Here is a 22,791-nt window from a genome sequence, read left to right on the forward strand (position 1 = left end):
GATGAGAGTTCTTCGTATAGTAGCAATGAAGTGTTGTAATAAGGTATAGTTAATAATTTAAGTTTCTGGTATTCTCTAATTTTTACTTTATTTGGGATTGAGGTTTGTACTCTTGTTATGGCTTGATGCTAGTTTATGGCGAATCCTTTCATGGTTCTTTTGCCTTCAGGTAGTGATTGCCAAGAAGAGTTCACACAGCTGGCAAAGACTCGAAATTCATCCCAAAAAGTGGTCGGGTGGAGTGAAGGGCTCATTTGGTAGTGGTAGTGTTTGCTAATTCATAGTTGGGTAAATCGAATTGGGGACTTTGCTTTACATTCTCTTTGGTGTATCATTGAATTGACTCTGAACTGGACCAAAATCCATGTCATTGACACCCATTCTTAGGATAATATTTGTGGCATTACACTTTTTTGGTGGATCCAAACTGTTCTAGAAGTTTAATCATGTTGTCCATTGAATAGAATCATGTAGATTGCATTATCTGGTTTGCATATATTGGGAGCTATAGAAGTAAAATTCTTATTTGTTTTTTGTTTTGTTCAAAAAGAAGAATTTCAATCATGATAGAAGCTACGGAAATGGATTACTTTTCCTACTCTCTTTTATGGGCAGAAATTGCTAGAGAGTAAGAAATTTTGCCAACTTTAGAACTTGCTAGATTGTATGATATGGTTATTGAGGTTTGACTCTTGGATGAATCATTAATTATACAGTTATATATATACTATTTAGTTTCTTCCAACTATGACCTTGATTTTTGGTGAAGAATTCGGGGAGTATTGTTTAGGTGTGTAGCATGACATAGTTTTTGTGGAGACTCGGAAGGAATATGTTGCATCCTTTCCATGTTTTGTATATATTATTCGGTTTAGTTGTTACTTGTTTATAATCTGTATACAGAGATTCGGGAAGGATTATGTTGCATCATTGCCATGTTTTGTATATATCATTCTGTTAGTTTTTAGAGTTGGTATTTATTCTTTTGTGAGATGGAATTTCTCATTGGTATGGATGTTGTATTTTTATCTATTTTCAGAAATCAATCCAGGAAGACGGCAAGGTTCTGCCGGAGTTCGAAGATGCTGAAGAAAGTGAGTGGTTGTGTTTCTGCTATTCATTCAGTTCTGCTCTGTCTTATGGATTACTGTTCTCAGATTATTCATTTTTCCTTTATTTATTTTTTATTTTTTTTTCCAGGACAACTTTTTGAAGCACTTATGCTTGAGCTGGATAACAATACAAGTGTTGATTTTTTACCTTTCTATTAGGTAGAATTATAAGTCCTTTTTAGTTAAAAACAAAGAAAATAAAATTTCTTTTGGTTGATCAATTTTCTTTTCTATAAAGATAGTCAAAGTATGTTGATAGGTTTCGGCTTGATGGTTAGATATCCATGTTGGATGCAATGGACTTTGGTACAAAATGTCCAAGGAAATAGAAGATTGATACAAAGAGATTCTGTTAAGTGATTTTTTTATACACCTTTTTATTCCCTAAAAACCGAATAATGAGCATGATTAGTGAATGAATCATTATTATCTAAATTTCAAGATTTAAAGTAATTTTGTTGTTATAGTTGTGAAATATATATTATACAGCTTATTTTTTTACTTTAATAAAGAAGAGTTCATCATAAAAAAATTAAAAAAAAATGAGATAAATAGCATTGCTGATTTTGAGTTTTATTCAGAATTATAAGTTATTAATAGGATAACGAAAAAGTGATACACAATGAGAGAAATAAAAAATACATAATTAAAAAATTCGTCTATTTTAGTAAGTCTAACAAGAAGACATGAATAATTCTTCCCAATTTCAGTAAAGATGCTATGGGTGTATCATAAGCCACCATAATTGAAACCTCTCGTTAACATCTGCCCGTATCTTATTCCAATCTTCGGTGACGAAATCCAATGCTAAATACATTCTACTCATTTCCTCTTGCAGCTGTAACTTATTTTACACATGTATTAGTGTAATTAAAGAGAGAAATTCTCTATGTTAAAAATTACCTTTGGGGGGACCACAAGAGTGAATTCCTGTTGCACATCCATCCATTGCATAACCCATACAGCTGAATCATTGCTGTGTGAAAACGTATCATGTAATATAACATAAGGCCGTCGAAAGCAATATATATATATATTAAATAACCAACAATTTGAATAATTACCTATTTGTGCACCTAGGAATACCTATTGCCCTACGGACGTCCCAACCCTCGAAACTCACTATTTCTTGTATACCACATTTTGCATACTTCTCTAAAAATATTATTTTAGAAAGAGCCACTCCCTGTAATCAGAATATTGTGCTTTATTATTCGAAGTAATATTATTATTAGCTTTGTTTCTATAGTAGGAGAACTTACTCTATTTCTAATATGATGCTTGCGTGATTCATCATCTTCAACCTTATAGTGAGAGTCTAAATGATAAAGTATTTTGTCAGAAATTCTCATTACCATTAGATACCAGTGATCATTCTCTTTGATTGGGACATATATCTGTATAACAAATAGGATGTAATATGTATAAGTACAAGTTTGAGTACTTTTTATTATAATAAAAATATTCCAATAATCAATGAGAACTTACAAATTGAAGGTCACGGGTTGGTGGCATATAATGTGCATATTTTTTCAGTAGGTCATGATCCTCCATATGTAACGACACATCATCCTAGGTATGTTTGGGCACAATGATTATTTATTTTACTTAGTTAAAATGAGCAAATCAAGATTTTGACTTACCTCAAATGATGGTGGAAGGGACTAAACATTCTTTAATTTGGTCATGCTAATATTTGATGTTATCTTCAATGCCATCAGCTTTATTACCAGTTCAAACACTTGCTTTCCAGGTACGAGACAGAACAGATCTTCTCTAGTTGCAGTTGTATCGTGAATATGAACCAAATCCTCTCTAACATGAAGCCAACATGTTAGCCACAGAGATAACTAAAATTAAAAATAAAAGATAACAAAAAAAATGCTCACGCTATATCATTATCAGCAGCAAAGATATACATAACCATATTGACCAAATCCTCACTCAACCTCATATCTTGTGGTGGTTTGAATGAACAGTTAAGATTTTGCACAAAACATAAATGTTATCCACAATATACGTATCTGAATACTATGCCAAAAAAATTATTTTTAACTAAATCAAATACCTTTGGGATAGAAGTTGACTTGAAAGCCATTTTTTTTGTTTCGCAGAGGTCGTTAACCGTGCATTGTCTATGGTGAAAGTTATAGGCCCTTTACGTACTCTAGTTTCTGCCATCTTATTTAATAGTTGACCTTTGTGCTCAAATTTTGGCATTTTAGCTGGTTGTGCAAACGCCATGTTTTGGATAGATGATGGATTATTGACTCTTGCCAATTTGTCTTTTTGCCTTACAAACGTACTCGGATGTTCTTGCACAGTTTTATTAGTTTTTCTATTTCTTTGGAAACCCAATCTTGACTTTGGTTTTGTTTTTCTTCTCCATCCGAGCATGTTTTTGTCCCTTTGTAGAACGATGGTGACAGATTGTGCAAAATCTCAACATCCTTATTTTCGTTGGATAAGTCCGTAAACACACAATGTTCGGACTTTACTTGCAACGGACAATAGTTCTTCTTTGTTACATCACCACAGGATTTATTCTTCATCTCATATAGGTCCGTACTGTCGAATTTCTCATGCTTCTCATCAGTTTTACATTGAAGGGCGGTTAATTTATCAAGTGACTTCTTCGCCATCCACATTGCTTTTTCCATCTCATCAACTCTCTTGGATAAAGACTACATTATAAAAAGAAAGTTAGCGTTGGTATATATAACTAACATTGTAATTTGTCATTATAAAAAGAAAATTGCATGTAGTATTTGTTTCAATGGAGAATTTTCAATAATTTCCATCGAAGAAGATCCAATGTGATCGTCTACTACTTTTTTTTCCATTGCTCTACTAGATTGTAAATTGTAGTTTTAGTAAAGATAGTTAATAGTGTTCTATGTTTGAGTGTTTATATATAAGAATAAGATTATGTTTCACACAACTAATTCTCCTTTAATAATTTAAATATGATAACCAATAATTTGTAATTTAACTTTAACTTAAAAATCAAAATTTATACAAAATTTAACAACTTTCCACGGTCAAAATTACTATCCTTTTATTTTGTATTAAAATAATAATAAATTTGAGGTTATATTTTAAATATTAGCTTTTTAAAAAAGATAAAATTGGATTATTTTATATAATCTTATTATTCTTAACTTCTTTTTATCTTACTCTAATTAGATAACTTTATTTAAAAAAAAAGATAGACATAAAATATTTTAAAATTTGTATTATTTTTATCTTATCTTATCTTTTATAACCAAATTTGCTATATATTCATCCTAAGGGGTTATATGGTACAATACAAGACAAAATACTATATGAGTAAGTAGTAAAAGATTATTCCAATGAAAAATATGCAGGTCAAGAATATGTTTAACGATATAACAAAAATGATAGAAAATTTAGAATCGGTCATTTATGTTCTACACAAAAAAATTGATATGATCATGGCACAACAAATAACTTCCACAAATAGTAGTTCGATATTGGATCCTACTATAGTTGTGCAATCTTCGGAAAGTACAAAAACTAGTGATCTTACTAGTATCCTGCCTTTTCAACCAAAAAAGTTATTCCACTCGGATATTACTCGTGAAGCAACAACTCCACCTAATGGACAACAATTAGATAACTTTTTTTTTAAAAAAAGATAGAAATAAAATATTTTAAAATTTGTATTATTTTTATCTTATCTTATCTTTTATAACCGAATTTGCTATATATTCATCCTAAGGGGTTATATGGTACCATACAAGACAAAATACTATCTGAGTGAGTAGTGAAAGATTATTTTAATGAAAAATATGTAGGTCAAGAATATGTTTAACGATATAACAAAAATGATAGAAAATTTAGAATCGGTCATTTATGTTCTACACAAAAAAATTGATATGATCATGGCACAACAAATAACTTCCACAAATAGTAGTTCGATATTGGATCCTACTATAGTTGTGCAATCTTCGGAAAGTACAAAAACTAGTGATCTTACTAGTATCTTGTCAATTCAACCCAAAAAGTTATTCCACTCGGATATTACTCGTGAAGCAACAACTCCACCTAATGGACAACCACATGTTAGAGTAGGAGCTGTACTGTTAAAGGTAACCTTATTTTTTTTCTTTTCTTTTACTTTTTTTTTCTTTTTTCTTTATTTTTTAGTGTAATCTTGAAACTATTTTTTTAACTGCAGTGGTGGACATTTATTGCATTTGAGTCTATACCTTCGATGATGTTAACCGATTCTCAAGCTGATATTGCAGCCTATATTTTTTCGGATATGTTAGATCCGTACGTGTGGTTTATGATTATGTGTAATATATAATGGTTTAAAAATTCTATGATTCTCCCAGCTAACCATTTTATGACTTTGTCAGTTCTGAAGAGTTGGTAATCTCATATGAAAAAGGTTATAGAAGTACATTTAGATGTCTTGTGCCGGAGAGATGTGTCGAATCACGAGTAAGTATAGAGGTCAATGCATATTGTTTTACATACAATTTTAACATATTGTAGGTTATAAACCTGGTGGCACTTATGATGACATGTGTATTTCGACGTAGGAATGAAGATCCAATTTGCTGGTTCATGCCTGAACATTTTGCAGTGAAGTTATCCCTATAATATTTCTAAATTATTAGTTAATATTTTTGTCTAATAGTTTGAGTGGATATACTAATTTAGAAAGAAGTTCTTTTTTCTAGACTAAACCATGCTATCTACTCACACGAGTAAAGTGTATAATTAAATTATCAATTCAAAAACAGTTGTTAAATTAAAAACATATTTTCATTTAACAATATTTTTTGTATCCAGCGATATGCTTTAAGCGACGAATACACACCGGCCGAGGTTATTTTTGATTTTCTTGGAGCATATATGTCACTGAAAATTAGCCACGTCATTAGGGTACAAGTGACCAATTTGTTTCCCATTAATATACTATTATATTTTTTTAATGTTTATAATGGTTTAAGGTTTATCGCAGGTTTCTATCCCTATCTGTGAGGAACTACATTGGTATTTTATTATTGTTGACTTTACGAGTCGTCGCCTAATCATATTGGATTCACTGCCTTGTGTTAGAAAACATCAACAATGCAAAAGGACATCAATTAAAGTGGTAATTATTTGTTCTAAATCAGTACTCAATCATCTAGAATCGCTTAACAATTTAACAATTTAAATAACCATTTGTTATAACTAGTACTCTTAGTCAATTTAAATCATTTACAATTCACTCTTGTACAGGCAACTTATTTAGAAGCGATGTTAGATGATCATATTTTTTATGATGATAAGTCTAAAGTTGTAGATTGCTCCACTTTTTGGCCTATCACACCTTTTGGCCTACCCACTCAAAAAAATAGATCGTAAGTCTAATATTTAATTTTTTTTAAATATCATAACTCGTTCAATAGTTTATATCTTATATATATAATAACTATTTGTTGAATGCTTTATATCTTAGGAATGATAGCGGAGTTTGGACAACCAGTTGGATGAGAGAATGTAGTTTACAAGATGACTTTAATATTCAGGTCATATTTATAACAAAGTATTTTTAACATAATTTTTTCAACACACTTCTAATTAGAATTATATTGTTGGTGGTCTTAGCAGATTAACGACTCCACATGAATGAGACTTGCCGTAGATCTGGTTTTAGAGGAGTACAATGATTTGTATCTCGTAATCCAAGAAATGCTTGGCAATATAGGACCAAGGTGGAAGCAGAGCATGAAGACATTCGGGAATGAGGAATTATCTTTTTAGATATTTTTATATTTTCTTTGAAAGACAAATTACTAAGCTATGTTTCATTAGTTTATACACTAATTTGTCCTTCTTCTATATATTATAATTCTATATTACTAATTTCTTTTACTTTATCGGTTAATATAAATTATTCATAACCTATATATTCCTGTAACTAATTATTGCTGAGTATGATAAATACAATATAACTTAATCCAAAAAATGAAAAAAAGCAAAGTTCAAACATATCCTGAATTTATAAGATATAATTGATCTATCTTAATCCAAAAAATGAACAAGAGCAAAGTTCAAACAAAGGGAGATTGGAAGGATTCAATGACAATATTTTCTATATGAGCATGTGCACTAAGATCCTTCCTCCTACCAATCTCTCCCAAACATAGAAGGGCAAGGTTCTGCTTAGAAGAATTAGAACTGTTGTCATCCTTGAGAATGTCTGTCAGCATTTTCACTGTGGACGAACACTTCTGATCCCAGCAGTAAGGCACAGAACAGCCACACATTGAACTATTGAATGCGACGCTTGTTTGGCAATGCCATCTGACTATGGTGAAGGCTTGGCGCTGGCAAGTAGTGACTCCACCAAGGCTCACCCTCAAGGATAAATATTATGTGTATAGTCTAAGAAATGCAACCATAACAATGTAGTTTTTCAGTAGGAACTCCATCTAAGCAAACAAAAACCCCTTAGGATCCAGTTACAACTTTACAAGGTGTAGGACTTGAGTCCCACAATGAAAATATGGGATAATAGTGGATGGTTTATAGGGTAGGCAACTTTTGTAGTTTGATTTTCCAAAGATTCTTATCAGTGAGATATGTTATAACATGTTAGAAACATTTATCAATAAAGAATAAATGAGGATGCCTCCAGACAAGAAAATGCAATCACCTCTCAAGCACTGGTGTTGCATACAACTCTTCATTAAGAGAAGGAATAAGTGGCTTAGGAACCCATTCATCACATAACTCGTCAATTTCATGCAGATATTAAGCAATTTTTCAAAGAGAGTCAAAATACCAAAACATGATTATTCTCAGATTTACTTGCTCTAGAACAAACAGTAAAACAATAAGCATAGGGATTCAACTTAAAAGCTCATTATTATTCATGCAAAGAATAATTTGAGTATGGCTTTCAAAAACAACAATAAACTTAGATATTTCATAGTATCAGAAAAAAGAAATTAAAAAATAAATAAAAATAAAAATACACCACGGGGTACTTTTAAACAAACCTTGTTTGTTAAGGGTAGTTGAGGAGGCTTGTAACTTTTTGGGAAAGCAAGAAAAGGATGACCACAAGGAAAAAAATCTCGATAAACAAGTGTCCCTCAAACACAAGGCAATAACGAAGGAAAAAATCAAATTAATCAATCTCATTGGTAATGAAATATATTGTGCACTCTGATAAGTTTCTAAAAGAAGTAAGACAAAGAGAAGAAGGAAAAGAGGATTCTAACTCCACTTCTCAAAAATAAAAAAAGACAGAGAGGCTTCCAATCTAGATTTTGATTAATTTCAATGCAAGCTTCAAATATTTTCATACAATCAACAAATCATAAATCTTTACATTTGCAGAAATAGTGTTTGCATAATAGACTAAAGTAGCAAAAAAATTTTGTAAAGCCAAAAGGGCTTGCCCCTGCAGCAAGGAGCTTTTAATTAATGTCAGAGCTTGAGAAAAAACTTTGTTTCTAACAGCCAGACCAACACTAGGACTGGACCTCTTGTCACTCATTAACGTGCAGCAGAGTTCAAGGGCAAGAGCTGTCATATGTAAATCAGAATCACTAATTAGTCCCGAGAGTTCTACAATAATAACTTCATATGCAGAAGAACCAATCTTATCACCATATGCAACTATAAGTGAATTTAAGGTTCCTAAGGTTGCTTGTCTTAGTGCTCGATTAGCTTTCTATAGAAATGCAGTCAACTCTGCTATTACATGCTCAAGAACACGACAGATCCACCCGAAGTGGAGAAGCAGCAATGACAACAAATGCCTTGACAGCTGTAGGACAAGTTATCTCATTTCCCATTTGTTCAACAAGTACAGGAAGGCATGCTGGTAGTTCTTCATTTAGATGATCACCAAATGTTGACACAATGAAGCCAATGCAAGAGATGGCACACTCCTTAACCTCCTGATCCTGATCTTGGTTTATTATGCGTGACATAATGCCATTATAAATGGGATGGATGTACGGTCTGAAATCAAATCCAGATCCCTCAATACTTGGGCAGACAACACGTACGAGTTCTCCGCTTACCCTCAAGGCCTTAGCAGTGACCTTTTAATATCGCTCACCAACAGCTGATAGAACAGGAGCAGAAAGAGCCTTAATATATGGGTGGAAAATATCAGGAGAGTGTGAAAATAATACCAGTCTAGTAAATACGAGAGCTGCAATATTCAAATTTGATGTAGATGATTTGTCATTTAATACTTTTTCGATTCCTGGAATGAGTGATCCAATGTGGTCTACAAGACAGTCTGGCAAGACAACCACCAATTCTTTCAAAATAGAAAATGCACCAACCTTTGTCTTGATAGATTTCCTACGCAACTGCCTATTTATAGATTTGACAATCTTTGAAACTTCTTGCTTCAACAACCATCTAGGACTCGTTTCATTTGCATCAATTTGCCCTTTAGTTACATTGCCAGTTTGACGTAAGAGCTCAATGAAAGTATTAAATACATCCATCTTGACATTTTCTTCTCTCTCTTTAAATCTGTCAATCAATTTGGGACAAGCCTCATCATATAGCTTTGAAAGCATTTCAGGGCGAGAAACAATCAATGCTGCTAGGCATTTGGCTGCTGCTCTTCGAACCTTCCAGCTGACATCTCAATTATATCTAAAACTCCTGTATCTTAATTCTTAATTGCTTTTGACACAATCAATCAAGTAATCATACCATATCGGTTATATTAAAACAATGATTATTTTCTTGGTGGAACCTAATGGAAAAAGAAGTAATGAGGTAATAATGTGCACAAAGAAAGTAGAGAAGTGAAAGAAATTGATACCCATTTCTGGTGCACAGAGGGCAACGTCGTTGTTCTGCTTTATGTACCTCTACATCAGTAAGAAAATTAAAATTCCATGGAACCAAAACCAAAATTAACAATCAAGTAGTGGCACAATTACAAAATTAACAATCGCAGGGAGTGGACCAAAATCAGAATTCGATGGAACCAAAACCAAAATCAAGAAGAGGAAAACCCTAAATTCGGTAATTTGATAACAGCACATCACAAGAAATGAACCGAAATAGAACTTCCATGAAATTACTAGGAAGAAATAAGCAATGAAGAGCATTGAGTCAATTATCAAAGCCTCATCAAAGATGAAATGCTAGAAAAAATAATTAAGAGTGAATACAAAATCGAAATTGAAAACATTATTGAGAGAGGATGTAATTAGAATAATTAGCATATAATAATCATTGAAGTAATTAGAATAAGAGGATGTGAATTTAGTTACAGATCTAAAAGTGAGAAGTTAGAACACAAACTGTGAAATAGATCGAGGAGGCGAAGGCACGATAATGGACAAGGAGAAGCTACCAGAGCAAAAGCTCATGGAAGAAGGAGAAGCTAGCAGGAGCAAAAACGACGTTTTGGGCGACGGCGGCTGAAGCAGGTTGCGCGGCGGCGGCGGATTAGTCCTCGCGTCGTCTGAGGGGTGTTGCGGCGGCGAGGATAAGCGAACCATAAGAGGAAGATGATGAGAGAATGGCAATAATTGAAATTGGAAGAAAAACCCTAGCATTTCCCAACTTCTTCCGCTGTGAACAACTCCCCGGCATCATGATGCGCTGCTCAGATCAGATGCATCTATAGTAACGAATAGCTCTTCCGCAAGTTGGAAGAAAAACCCTAGCATTTCCCAACTTCTTCCGCTGTGAACGCATCATGAGCATCATGATCCGCTGCTCAGATCAGATGCATCTATAGTAACGAATAGCTCTTCCGCAAGCCGTAAGGTACAGGGTCCAGAACTTCCATTCTGCTATGGTTTTCTGAATTTGAAATAAAAAAGAAAAGAAAAAAATAAAAAAAATCAAAATTTTGAGGGATCAAAATCTAATTAGTAATTTTAAAAAAAAGGGTATGTTTTGTAGTTATTTTGATGATGATTAATGATATTTCTATAAAAAAAGTAGGAGTAAGGAATCCATGGCCTAATATTAAATTTAATAGGACTTTGAACAGTTCATAAAATTAGTTTAAAACATTTTTTATTTTAATCAATTTATCATTGTATGCTTAATTAAAAATTCAATTAGTAACATATTTGCAGTTATACGATCAAAGTTAGTAAGATATTTGAGGTTTAATAACACATGATGATTTTATACAATATTTGGGCTTCAATTAGAATACTTTGTTTGCTGTTGTCGTTAAAACAAAACGTACAGCCAAAACTACTATTGAATTTGAATGAGTAATAGTCCGCGGAAAACACCCCTATTCAGTTAGTTGAACATGAATGATGAATCCCTGAATCCCTAACTACTGTCGTCACTCCCTCTGTTCTCACATTCAGCAAAACCTCAGCCCTTTCCCAAGTTCTCTCCACCTTTCCTCTCACCGCCTCTCCCTCGTCACCGCCGTGCTCCCCTTTCTCACTGCTAGCCCGAGGAGAATCGTCGCGTCAGAGGCAGAACCGTCGCCGTCTTCATTGCATCAGAGCAGAATCATCTTCGTCGCCATCAAGCAAGATCGTCAGAGGCAGAATTGGGTATGTTGCAGTCCAGTCTCCGTTGCCGCCTCCAACAAAATCGTTCTTCATCGCTGTGGTCAGCCTCTTCGCCGTTGGCTGCTCTTCCTTCCGGTAAGTTTGTCTCTGTGATTTCTTCGATTTTCATTTACCTTGAAGCATTTGTTAATTATTATAGGTTGTGATTTCTGTGATTTTATATTTGTGTGATCTCTGTGATTGATGGGAATTTATATTAGTAGTTGTCTATGTCTTAATGATGAAAATTCTTACTTGTGATTATGCCTCATATTGTTTAATTGGAGCTATAGTATTTGCTTTAATTAATCAATTCTGCACTCTCATGCAACTAATTACGTATTCATGCACGGTGGCTAAGGGAAATTGAAATTGAATGTTTGATGTTTTTGTGGATTTCTAACGCGATTGAGGATTATCTTTATTTTTTATTAAATTTTTCATGATTTATTTTTGTTTATTTAATATACGTGGAGACCCCTATCCCTGGCGGATACGGGTTCCCTCTTATCGGTTGCGTGGACGGGGCGAAGACCAGGATGTATTATGGAGACGGGGCAGGCGGTATGTCCTTGCTCTCATGAGATCCGTTACCATCCCTAGTTACCTTTGCTGTCTCCTTGGTTTTATTTGTTTTTAGGAACTCTGACTCTAATGTTTTGGCTAATTGTATAGTATTTGTTGAATTGATTGTTTGTTTCTGAAACATATGTTGATTCCTATTTTTTCATATTATCCAACATAGAAATCCTAGACTAAATATAAGTTTCTCTTTTAATTCCTTTCCTTCATTCCTTATTCTTAGAATAGTCTCCCTTAACCATGCTCCAAAAGATGTTATCAAACTCTTTGTTGGTGAACATTGTATTTGTGAACTAAACCAAATGGCTTTTGTCCATGGGCATAGTAGCAAGCCGTGCTCCATTGTTTCCTCTTCCCTTGGAAAATTTCACAAAAGAAGTAGATTATGTACAGGACTCGGATTGGACAGGACCCAGTTTTTTGGGACAACCCTGGACAGGTTTAATCTAAATTGGGTCACTGTACTCATTCTTTGGTTAGATTCAATATAAGTTTTGGTTGGAGGCTTGGTTCAAGCGGCATATCATATACCTCCCAAAGAGCCATAGTTGAGTTCGAATCTAGCTTTAGCCAGCAATGGAAAAAGGAATCCATGTAATGTGTGCGACTGTATCTTGTTGTATGACAAAAAAAATATGGTATAAGCGTATAGGTTTGACCTAATGGTATATAGGTTTTATCGGATTTGAGTTGAATAAAGGTTTAGAAAATCGACTTGATGAATATTGAGACCCAAAAATGTTATGTGTATACTAAAACTAGTCACCAAATTAGTCGCTATATATTTTTGTAAAAATACATGTATAGTTTCACATATTTTCAGTTTGTATTTTATATGTCAACATAAATTCTATATGGATAACTAATTTATTAATTATTTCTATTTGTGTACATATATCATAGTTCATTTTAAACCCGATGTTAACGAAGGTAAACCCAGTCCAAACACCCGTGTACGTCGCTAGAAGCAACATATAAAAGAAACCCATGACGCCCCCAAAGAATCACGGTGGACTTCCGATGAGACTTGGCGCTGCGGTACTTCGCAAATGGTGATGTCTTGATTCCCCTAGCGGTGGCCCATTTCCAATATTCCCTCACTATTCTAATGAATCCCATCAAGAAATTAACATTTTCCCACATTTTTCAAAGATGTTCCTCTCTTAGAGTCCTCAATCCTGGAAATCAAGCCCATGCCCAAATGATAGTAACTACTTTTGTGCCCAGCATCTATGTTACCAATTGTTTGCTTCAATTCTACTGTAAATGTTCCAATATGACCTACGCATTCAAGGTGTTTGATAGAATGCCAAAAAGGGATATAATCTCATAGAACACCATGTTGTTTGGCTATGCTAGAATTGGGAACATAGGGTTTGCACTGTACTTTTTTTATTTAATGCCAGAGAGAGATGTGGTTTCTTGGAACTCTATACTCTCGTGTGCTATTTACAAAATGGCACTGATCAAAAGGCGATTGACATTTTTAAAAGGATGAGATCACTAAGAATTCCACATGACTATGCTACCTTTGCTGTTGTTCTAAAGGCATATTCAGGTATTGGAGACTATTGCTTAGGTCTTCAAGTGCACTGCCTTGCAAGTCGCATGGGTTTCGATAATGACATTGTAACGGCTAGTGCTCTAGTAGATATGTATTCAAAGTGTAAGAAGCTAGACAATTGCATGGTCATGCTTTAAAATTTTCTTTTGAATATGATACTATAGTGGGAACTGCCACCTTGGACATGTTTTCAAAATGCAACAGAAGGTCCGATGCACGAAAGCTTTTCAACTCATTGCCCAATCCTACTCGGCAATCTTATAATGCCATTATTGTTGGATATGCTCGTCAAGACCAGGGTCTTAAAGCTTTAGAAAATGTTCAATCTTTAAAAAGGTCATATCTTGGCTTTGATGAAATTAATTTGTCTGGTGCTTTGACTGCTTGTGCGGCAATCAAAAGCTGGTTGGACGGGATTCAACTACATGGATTAGCAATCAAATGTGGTTTAATATTTGTTATCTGTGTTGCAAATGCTATTTTAGACATGTATGGTAAATGTGGAGGTCTGATGGAATCTTGTTTAATATTTGATGAGATGAAAAAGAGGGATGTTGTTTCTTGGAATGCAATTATTTTAGCTCATGAACAAAATGAGGAAGTAGAGACAACACTTTTACTCTTCATTTCAATACTGTGGTCAACAATGGAACCAGATGATTTTACTTATGGTAGTGTTGTAAAAGCATGTGCTGCCCAACAAGCTTTAAACTATGGTATGGAGATTCATGGACAAATTATTAAGTCAGAGTTGGGGTTAGACAGTTTTGTTGGCAGTTCCCTTGTTGATATGTATTGCAAGTGTGGAATGCTAGAGGAGGCTGAAAAGATTCATTACATATTGGAGGGGCAAACAATGGCTTCGTGGAATTCAATACTTTCAGGATTCTCATCGCAAAAGCAAAGTGAAAATGCCCAAAAGCATTTTTCACAGATGCTGGAAATGGGTGTCATACCTGACAATTTCACCTATGCTACAGTTTTGGATATTTGTGCTAATTTGGCTACTGTTGAACTTGGAAAGCAAATTCATGCTCAAATCTTAAAGCTATAGTTGCATTCAGATGTGTATATAGCTAGCACTCTTGTAGATATGTATTCAAAGTGTAGAAATATGCAGGATTCCAGACTAATGTTTAAGAAGGCACCTAAGAAGGACTATGTGACTTGGAGTGCTATGATTTGTGCATATGTGACGTTAGGATTTTTGCCGGTAAAGAATTTCATAAAAACAGTCACGTTGTAGATATAGTCTCTAAACCAACAGAAATCCCTTCGTACAAATGTTTTGGTTGTCACAAGTAAAAAACCCCTAAATAAATTGATAACCAAAGTATTCAAACCTCGGGTCGTCTTCTCAAGGAACTGCAGGGAAGTATGTTCTTATTATTGGTTATGGAGGTTGTAAATTGGGGTTTTGAGAATGAGGAGCGAATGGTTTAATTAGCAATTAAAGTAAATGAAGAACAAGTAATTTAAATGGCAAGTAAAATAAATAAATGACTGTAAATAAACTTTTGGCAAGGTATAAGAAATTAGAGGTCCTATCCTAGTTACCCTTATCAATGATGATGAGAATTGAATCTTAATTCCACTTTGTTAACCTTTACTAAGATAAAGGAAGGTCAAATGATTAATTGGTTTGATCTTCGAATCCTAATTATTTCCTAAGAAAAGATTGGGATTATTGAAGTTCAATTTAATTAACAAGATAACAATTATCAATCATGTTTGAGTTTGATAACTCCTGAGTTACTGATTTCTTAACCAAAACCAAAAGAAGAAAAATAAATCTACTGGAATAAAAATGTCTTCAGATGGGAATAACAATAATGTAAATAAGAGAAAGCAATATTAAACTGAAATACCTCAAATAACATTAATTCAAAAGAGTAATCTGTAACATGAATGCAGCGTAAGCCAAATAGGCAACATAACTAATATAAGCATTAAAGTATCTGAAAGTAAGAGATAAATATAAAGTAAAAGAACATTGAACCTAGGATCGAGAGTCACTCCTAAAACTAAGAGAAATCCTAAATCCTAATCCTAAGAGAGAGGAGAGAATCTCCCTCTCGAAACTAAATCTAAATCATGAAAACTAACTAAAGTGGAGACTCTCTTTGAATGGATGCATTCTCCCACTTCATAACCTCTGGTCTATGCCTTCTGGACTTGGATTTGGGCCAAAAAGGGCTTCAGAATTCGCTGGGAGCGTTTTCTACAATTTCTGGTGCGTGGCCTCTGTCACGCGTTCGCGTGGGTCACGCGGTCGCGTCATTCGGAGTTTTCCTTGTCACGCGGTCGCATCAGTCATGCGGCCACGTCATATTGTTCTGCTCAAGGCGCGCGGTCGCGTTAGTCATGCGGCCGCGTTGCTGCTTCTCCGCGCTTGGCATGCGTCCGCGTCGCCCATGCGATCGCGTGGATGCCAGTTTCTTCACAAACTCAGTTTTATGCTTTCCTTCCATTTTTGTATGTTTTCTTTCCATCCTTTAAGTCATTACTGCCTTAGAAGATCTGAAACTACTCAACACACTAATCACGACATCGAATGGAAATAAAGGTAATTAAAATAATTAATTTTAAAGCATAGGAAAACATGTTTTTCACATACATCACATAATGAGGAAGGGAAAGTAAAACCATGCAAATAATATGAATAAGTGGGTGAAGGATTGAATAAATCACTCAAATTAAGCACAAAATATATCATAAAATATGGGTTTGTCAATATGCATATCATGGTACTTGGAGAAGAAGCCATTAAATTATTTGAGGATATGCAACTTTTGAATGTGAAACCAAATCATACAATTTTTATTTCAGTCCTCAGAGCTTGTGCGCATATGGGTTATCTAGACAGAGGGCTCCATTACTTCCGAAAAATGCAAAACCACTATGGTTTAGATCTACAGATGGAGCATTATTCATGTATGGTAGACCTTCTAGGGAGATTCAGACAAGTAAACGAAGCATTGAAGCTTATTCAAAGCATGCCTTTTGAAGCTGATGATGTAATTTGGAGAACTTTGCTTAGCAATTGCAAGATGCAAAGGAATATAGAAGTCGCAGAAGTAGCATCCAGTTCTTTATTGAAGCTGGACCCACAAGATTCTTCTGCATATGTTCTTTTATCTAATGTATACGCTAATGCGGCAATGTGGGGTGAGGTCGCAAAAGTAAGAAATATAATGAAGAATTATAAGCTAAAGAAGGAGCCTGGTTGTAGCTGGATTGAAGTAAGAAATGAGGTACATGCATTTCTTGTGGGAGACAAGGCACATCCAAGATTTGAAGAGATATATGAGCAAATTTGTCTACTTGTGAATGAGATGAAGTGGGATGGATATGTTCTAGAAATTAATTTCATGCTTGATGAGGAGGCAGAAGAACAAGAGGGTCTCACAGAACATCAATTTGTTATATAGTGAGGCAATGTAGAGAGGATTTCGATCCTTGCTTATGATAGCTCTTTAATTTATGCAATTTCCTTATTTCTTAATTTTTTTAAAATGTGAATGACGAATCTGTCCTGCAATTGAAAGCATGTGTTGAGTTCGTTGACCAAGACATGGACCACACTTTGACCCTCTTATCTTCTACTAAAGGGGCATTTTTGGGTTTCCATAGTTTTGACTAAAAGGTCCTCTTGAAATTGGCAAAATAGTGCGGTGATGACGGATGGCGAGTGAATTATGATCTGAGTAAATTAATTACTTTTTTTTCATATCATATTTATGATTTATACCATGTATATATTAAAAGTCAACTATCAAAGCAATCAGTGATTGGTATAAAATATGTTAACATTTTTATTAGAATAATTGTTTTATCTTTTTTATTTTTAATGTTCATTGTACCTGTAAATTATTTGGGATTAAACAGCATTTGTTTAAAGGGAACTAAAAGAAAACAGTAGTTTCACACTTTCACTAGTTATGAGCCTGTGACTAGAGAAGTAGTTGAAAAGATGGAGATTAATTCTTAGTGTTTTTATGTGTTTGATTTTAGAAAAAACATGTTGAAAGCAATCTTTTTCTTTTGGGGTTGTCCATGGTTCCTTTGAAAGAAGAGATAAGTTTAGTAATTTCATCTGTTACCAACAATCTAGAAGAATTGATTTTCAATAATTGGAATATGCAAAATATATCTTTCTTTGTGGTTTCTAATTGAAATTATTGGTTGTGTTCTTAGTCCAATATAAGATAGATTATTTGTTTTTGCTAAGTTAGAATTTTTACATAAGTAATTTGAAAACTTGATTCCTTTTTTAAGGAACAACTTCCCTGGCAAAGCTCAAGGTGTGAAATTTGCTGGCAAGGTACTCTGGCTAAAGCTGCGCCTGCTAAAGCGGTATGAATGATGCATCTGCCTTAATTGCTATTTTTTTTACCTATTTTTATTTATATTATATGACTTTTGTCTCTTCTTTAATTTGTTCAGTTTACTTTTTGGATGGCAAACATTAATATTTAACTAAGTTTATATGTATTTAACTAATTTTGTTCTTCCTTTTCCTTCCATAACTAACTTCTGTATATTTGGTTTTGAGTTTCCTTTAAAAATAAGTTTCATTCCACATATAAATATTGAAGACTCAAGGGCACCTAGATAACGCAATTGGTTAAAGTCATGTATTACATGCAATATTTTGTGAATATGCAGCAATAATACTAATAATAGTTCATAAATTATTTGCTTTAATTTTCTTTTTCTTATGTTATACATGCATGATGAATGTAGCTTTCCAATTTTTAGTTTGCATTGCGATTTCTATGAACTCGGTATATACCACTGCTGCAGTTCTATGTTATGGTTTGTTGGCAGTTTTTTAGTTATTGAACCATGCTCTTGACTATTTTCTATAACTATAACAACTTGAAAATTATATAGATTTCCTTTTCCCCATTTTGAAAAGTAAACATTTTTTAGTTAACTAATTGAAATTTGAAAAAAAGGTCACTATGTGTAAAACAAACATTTTTTGGTTAACTAATTGATTGTTAGCATTATATTAGAGAAGAGATCATGAACTTGAATTTTATAGTAATTCCATTAGCCTGTGTGTTAGAGTTCAATCGCATCTTTTTGCCCTTGATATGATGAACTTGGATGTAGCTGCTCAATTGCAGTTTAGAAGTACAAAGAAGGCGGCAGAGTAATAAGAGATGTATTCATCCTAATTTTGTGTTATTGCTGAAAGTTTTAAATTGCTCTCTCTTGCCTTTTGTGTTGTTCCTCTCCCTCTGATTTGAACTTTTATGTGTATTCAATTGTCATGATTTTATTTTCAGCTTAGATGATATTGCTTAAGATATTCACCATTCAATTTGTGCCATTGATCCTTGGAGATGATGTAGTTGTTGTGCTACTAATAATCTCATTTTTAATTATTATATTATTCTTCTCGCAAAACGAGAGTCTCTGGGCACATGGAGGGGAAGCTGTAATAAGAACAGCAGGAAGCTCTAGGAAATATCATCGAACTCATTGGATTGGTATCTGGATTTGATGAGGGTTGAAATTGAAGTAGGTTCAAAAAAGCTATAATACCGGACTAGTAAAGGTTGCCATTAGTCGGGAATGAGCGAGAAGAGAAAGTAGAAAGCCTAGAAGTCAAAGCTTTCTTCCTATTATCAAGGAATCTGCTTTTCAAGTCAATTGAGCACGCAAGAAGCTATCCAGAGTAGAGTTAGGGGGAGGCGAAGTTAGTCCAGTTACAGGTTACAGGTAAGCTCATGAATGCCTTATTAGAGGGAATATCTCTTTCAAGCTTTCAAGTGAGTGAAGTTAGATGGGGGTATAATCAAATTTTGATCGCTCCAGCAAAAGGGTTTTTTAGTTGTAAATAGCAAAAAACGTCATTCAAATGCTCCTTTGGCCTTACCGTGTTACTATTCGGAGATCCTATTCCTAGGGCATTGGATGGGCATCAGAGCCATCGATCAACTTTGGCTGAAACAGGCCTACCCGCCAATCTTATTAGGTTAGGCCCCTGCATCCAATTTATGGCGCTCTATCAGCAAGGGAGGGAGCCAAGGTAGTGGTATTTGCCTTTGCTGCTCTTAGTGAGAAAGGAGCTCTGCCATCTCTATCAGCTAGTTAGCTAGCTGCTCTTTTCCTAGTCTTAGCGAGTCTCATTTTCCTTCGGCTTCTGGCTTTCGGACTAGTAGCTAAGCCTCCTGCCTTTTTAGGCTTTTTAGGTGAGGCAAGCAGGGAGAGAAACGGACAAGGGTTTAGACTCTCTATTTCCTTTAGCTGGAAATAGAGGACCTTGAGATGGTCTTAGAGAAGAGCGAGTTCTAATGTATCTATGCTTTATATTGATAATAGCAGTCTTAGTCTTCCAGGAGTAGCTCTCCCCATTCGAGAATCCTAACTTAAGATCTACTGGATGGAGGCTTTATTGCCAGTAATGGTAGATGCAAAAGCGGAAAAGTCATTGCACAGGGTATAGTCTCCCTTAATCCAGGAGATACTATATTATGTAAGTGAGTTGACCTCCCCACCTGGAGTTTCCCGCCAACTGTATCACAGCCAGACATGACGGATAAACTTGATCAATCGTGCTATGCTATTGTTTCAGAAATTACATAAGAGGCAAGTCAGAAAAGGCAAGAAGCCCCGAGTGAGGCCAATCAAGTGACACCCTCAGCTGAATTGGCTAGGTAAACATTTTTTGGATAAAATATTGAACATGATGTACTTTGTTTTTATTATCCAAAAGTCAGAGGTGTGCTCTATTCTCTATGACTTGGTGTTTCGGTCTGATAATCACTTAGTACACAATTATTAGCATAATTTCATAATGATATATATGCAATGGAGGGAAGAAGAGAATAGATATAGATTACACACTAAGAATCACATTTTTTAGGTATATATAGATGGATGATCATATCACAATGATCATATCAGTTAAAGAATAGATTCATGGACCGAACCAGATAATATTCATGCATGATGAAAAAGGAAATTGCAAAACATTGATAGAAATTGTATACTAAAAATTGTTCCTTACTGGTGAATTCTTTTAATGTATACAAATCATTTTTAGGGAGATTTTATAGAGGTAAATAAATCATCCGAGTCATTGTATGTTCTTAGGATCTTTAACACACTATATTAAAGATATTAAGTACAAATCATATATTAAAGTGATTTCTTTTGGAAGCGATGGCTCGACTATGTGATCTTCTTTTATAAGATTTGATGCTGCTATAGTTTGGGTAAAGGATGTATGTTATGGAAATTAAATTATATTCATGTCCCTATCATAATATTTTGATAGAGCTTGATCCTGTGACTTTTGTCTCATAATAGAGACCTGTGTAAGATTAGGAAAGGACTCTTTGGATAATCACATGTAGATATTTTTCTGACTTATATGCGATTTGAAGTTGACTTAATTATTTTTGATATGAGGCATATTGGTGTAAAGCTGAAACCAGAAGATAAAAAGTAAATGAATGATGTTTTCATATGTGGAATATTCAATTCATCATCATGAATAAGCTTGTGCTTCAAACTGCATATGTTTTCAATTTTAACTTGGAGATCATATATGGTTAATGGTTTAGTTGCCATTAACACCATTGCCACTTATATGTTGCCTCACTTTGAATTTAAACATGTATTCATGTAGCATTGTTGACGGTTGTTTTAATCGATAAACACGTTAGTCTCTTCCTACAAATATTGTTTTTTCAGTCTGCTTCTCAAGTTGACTTGCCTAAGGATTATATCTTGCAAAGTTATGAAGATGTAATGTTCATAACTTTGAATTTGTAAATTGTATCTTTTTTGTTTTGTTCAATTGTGTTCATGTCTTGAGTATCATTTTTTTATATTTTGACTGGTACTGTTTGTTCATCTCATCTCATCTCATTCCCTAAGGCATTATCGTTTTTTGACTGGAATCATGGTGCAAGTTCTTCCTATAACTGATAGATGCAATTGAGAATGAATCAGATCAAATCTCCCTAAAGTACTCTTGAGAAAACACAGGAAGTTTAAAAGAGATGGTTGTGCTTTTAAGGTATATCTCTTAGTTTAGAGACTAGAGTTACTGTTTTTCAGAGTTACTGTTTTTCGATAGATTCCAAATTCAGATTGTAAATCAATATAGGATAATTATTGTTGATTTTATTTTATTACTTTGTAGGTTTATGACATTTGTGTAGACAAAGGTGATCGGAAGTATAAATAGTTGTTGGAGTGCACACATATAAAGGAAAAAAAGACTTACAACAATAGCTGATGGTGTGAAAGTGTACAACTATGATGTCTATTTTTACAAGTTGGAATCAAAGTTGTTATTGATTTTTCACTAAAACTTAAATATCTCCGGGATATATATTAGATATAGGTGTTCATATATAAGATTTGATGTACTAATATTGTTTTAATTAGTTATTATTGATTTTAGAATTACTATCTCAATTTTCTAATCTGATTTTATAATATTTTTGATCAAATTTATTTAAATATCTCTTTAATTGTTAAAAATATAATGAATTTACGTTGATCAGGGTTAGTTTACAATTACTAAAGTTGACAATGATAAAAATGTTGGTTCCGAATGATTAAATCTCAAATAGTTAATATTACCTAACAAATTAAATACAATTTGTCTATAAAATATCTTGACCTCACTAAATTTAATTTTTTATACAAGCATTTCTATCTCAATTCAATTGCTTTATATAGTTTTTTATTTAGGTTGTTATATGAATTTGTATTTGTTTTTTTATTTCGGACCATGCATAGTAAGAAAGTAACTTGAATTTGGTAAATAGCCCGTCCATTGCACGGGTCTTATTCTAATATTAAGTTAAACTAGAGTGAGATCCGCGCAATTATTATGACACTTTTAATGTATGTTTATTGCATTTAATTAGTACTTGATGTTTCAATTGAATAATAATAGATAAGAGTTTTTTGTTTTAATTTTTTTAAAACATTTTACTAAATAGTGATTGGTTGATTTTCA

General features: G+C 33.7%; 1 long non-coding RNA gene and 2 pseudogenes across 1 annotated transcript; 2 read left to right on the plus strand and 1 right to left on the minus strand.

The window, feature by feature from the left end:
- On the minus strand, positions 8,259-10,624 carry LOC110264996 (annotated as a pseudogene).
- On the plus strand, positions 13,341-17,278 carry LOC107606587 (annotated as a pseudogene).
- On the plus strand, positions 17,662-22,134 carry LOC107610183. The gene is made up of 3 exons (XR_001613430.2): positions 17,662-20,467; positions 21,696-21,837; positions 21,964-22,134. It is a non-coding gene; the product is annotated as an uncharacterized LOC107610183 (long non-coding RNA).

The sequence above is a fragment of the Arachis ipaensis genome, chromosome B07 (assembly GCF_000816755.2).
Source record: "Arachis ipaensis cultivar K30076 chromosome B07, Araip1.1, whole genome shotgun sequence".
In the NCBI taxonomy this organism is placed as follows: Eukaryota; Viridiplantae; Streptophyta; class Magnoliopsida; order Fabales; family Fabaceae; genus Arachis; species Arachis ipaensis.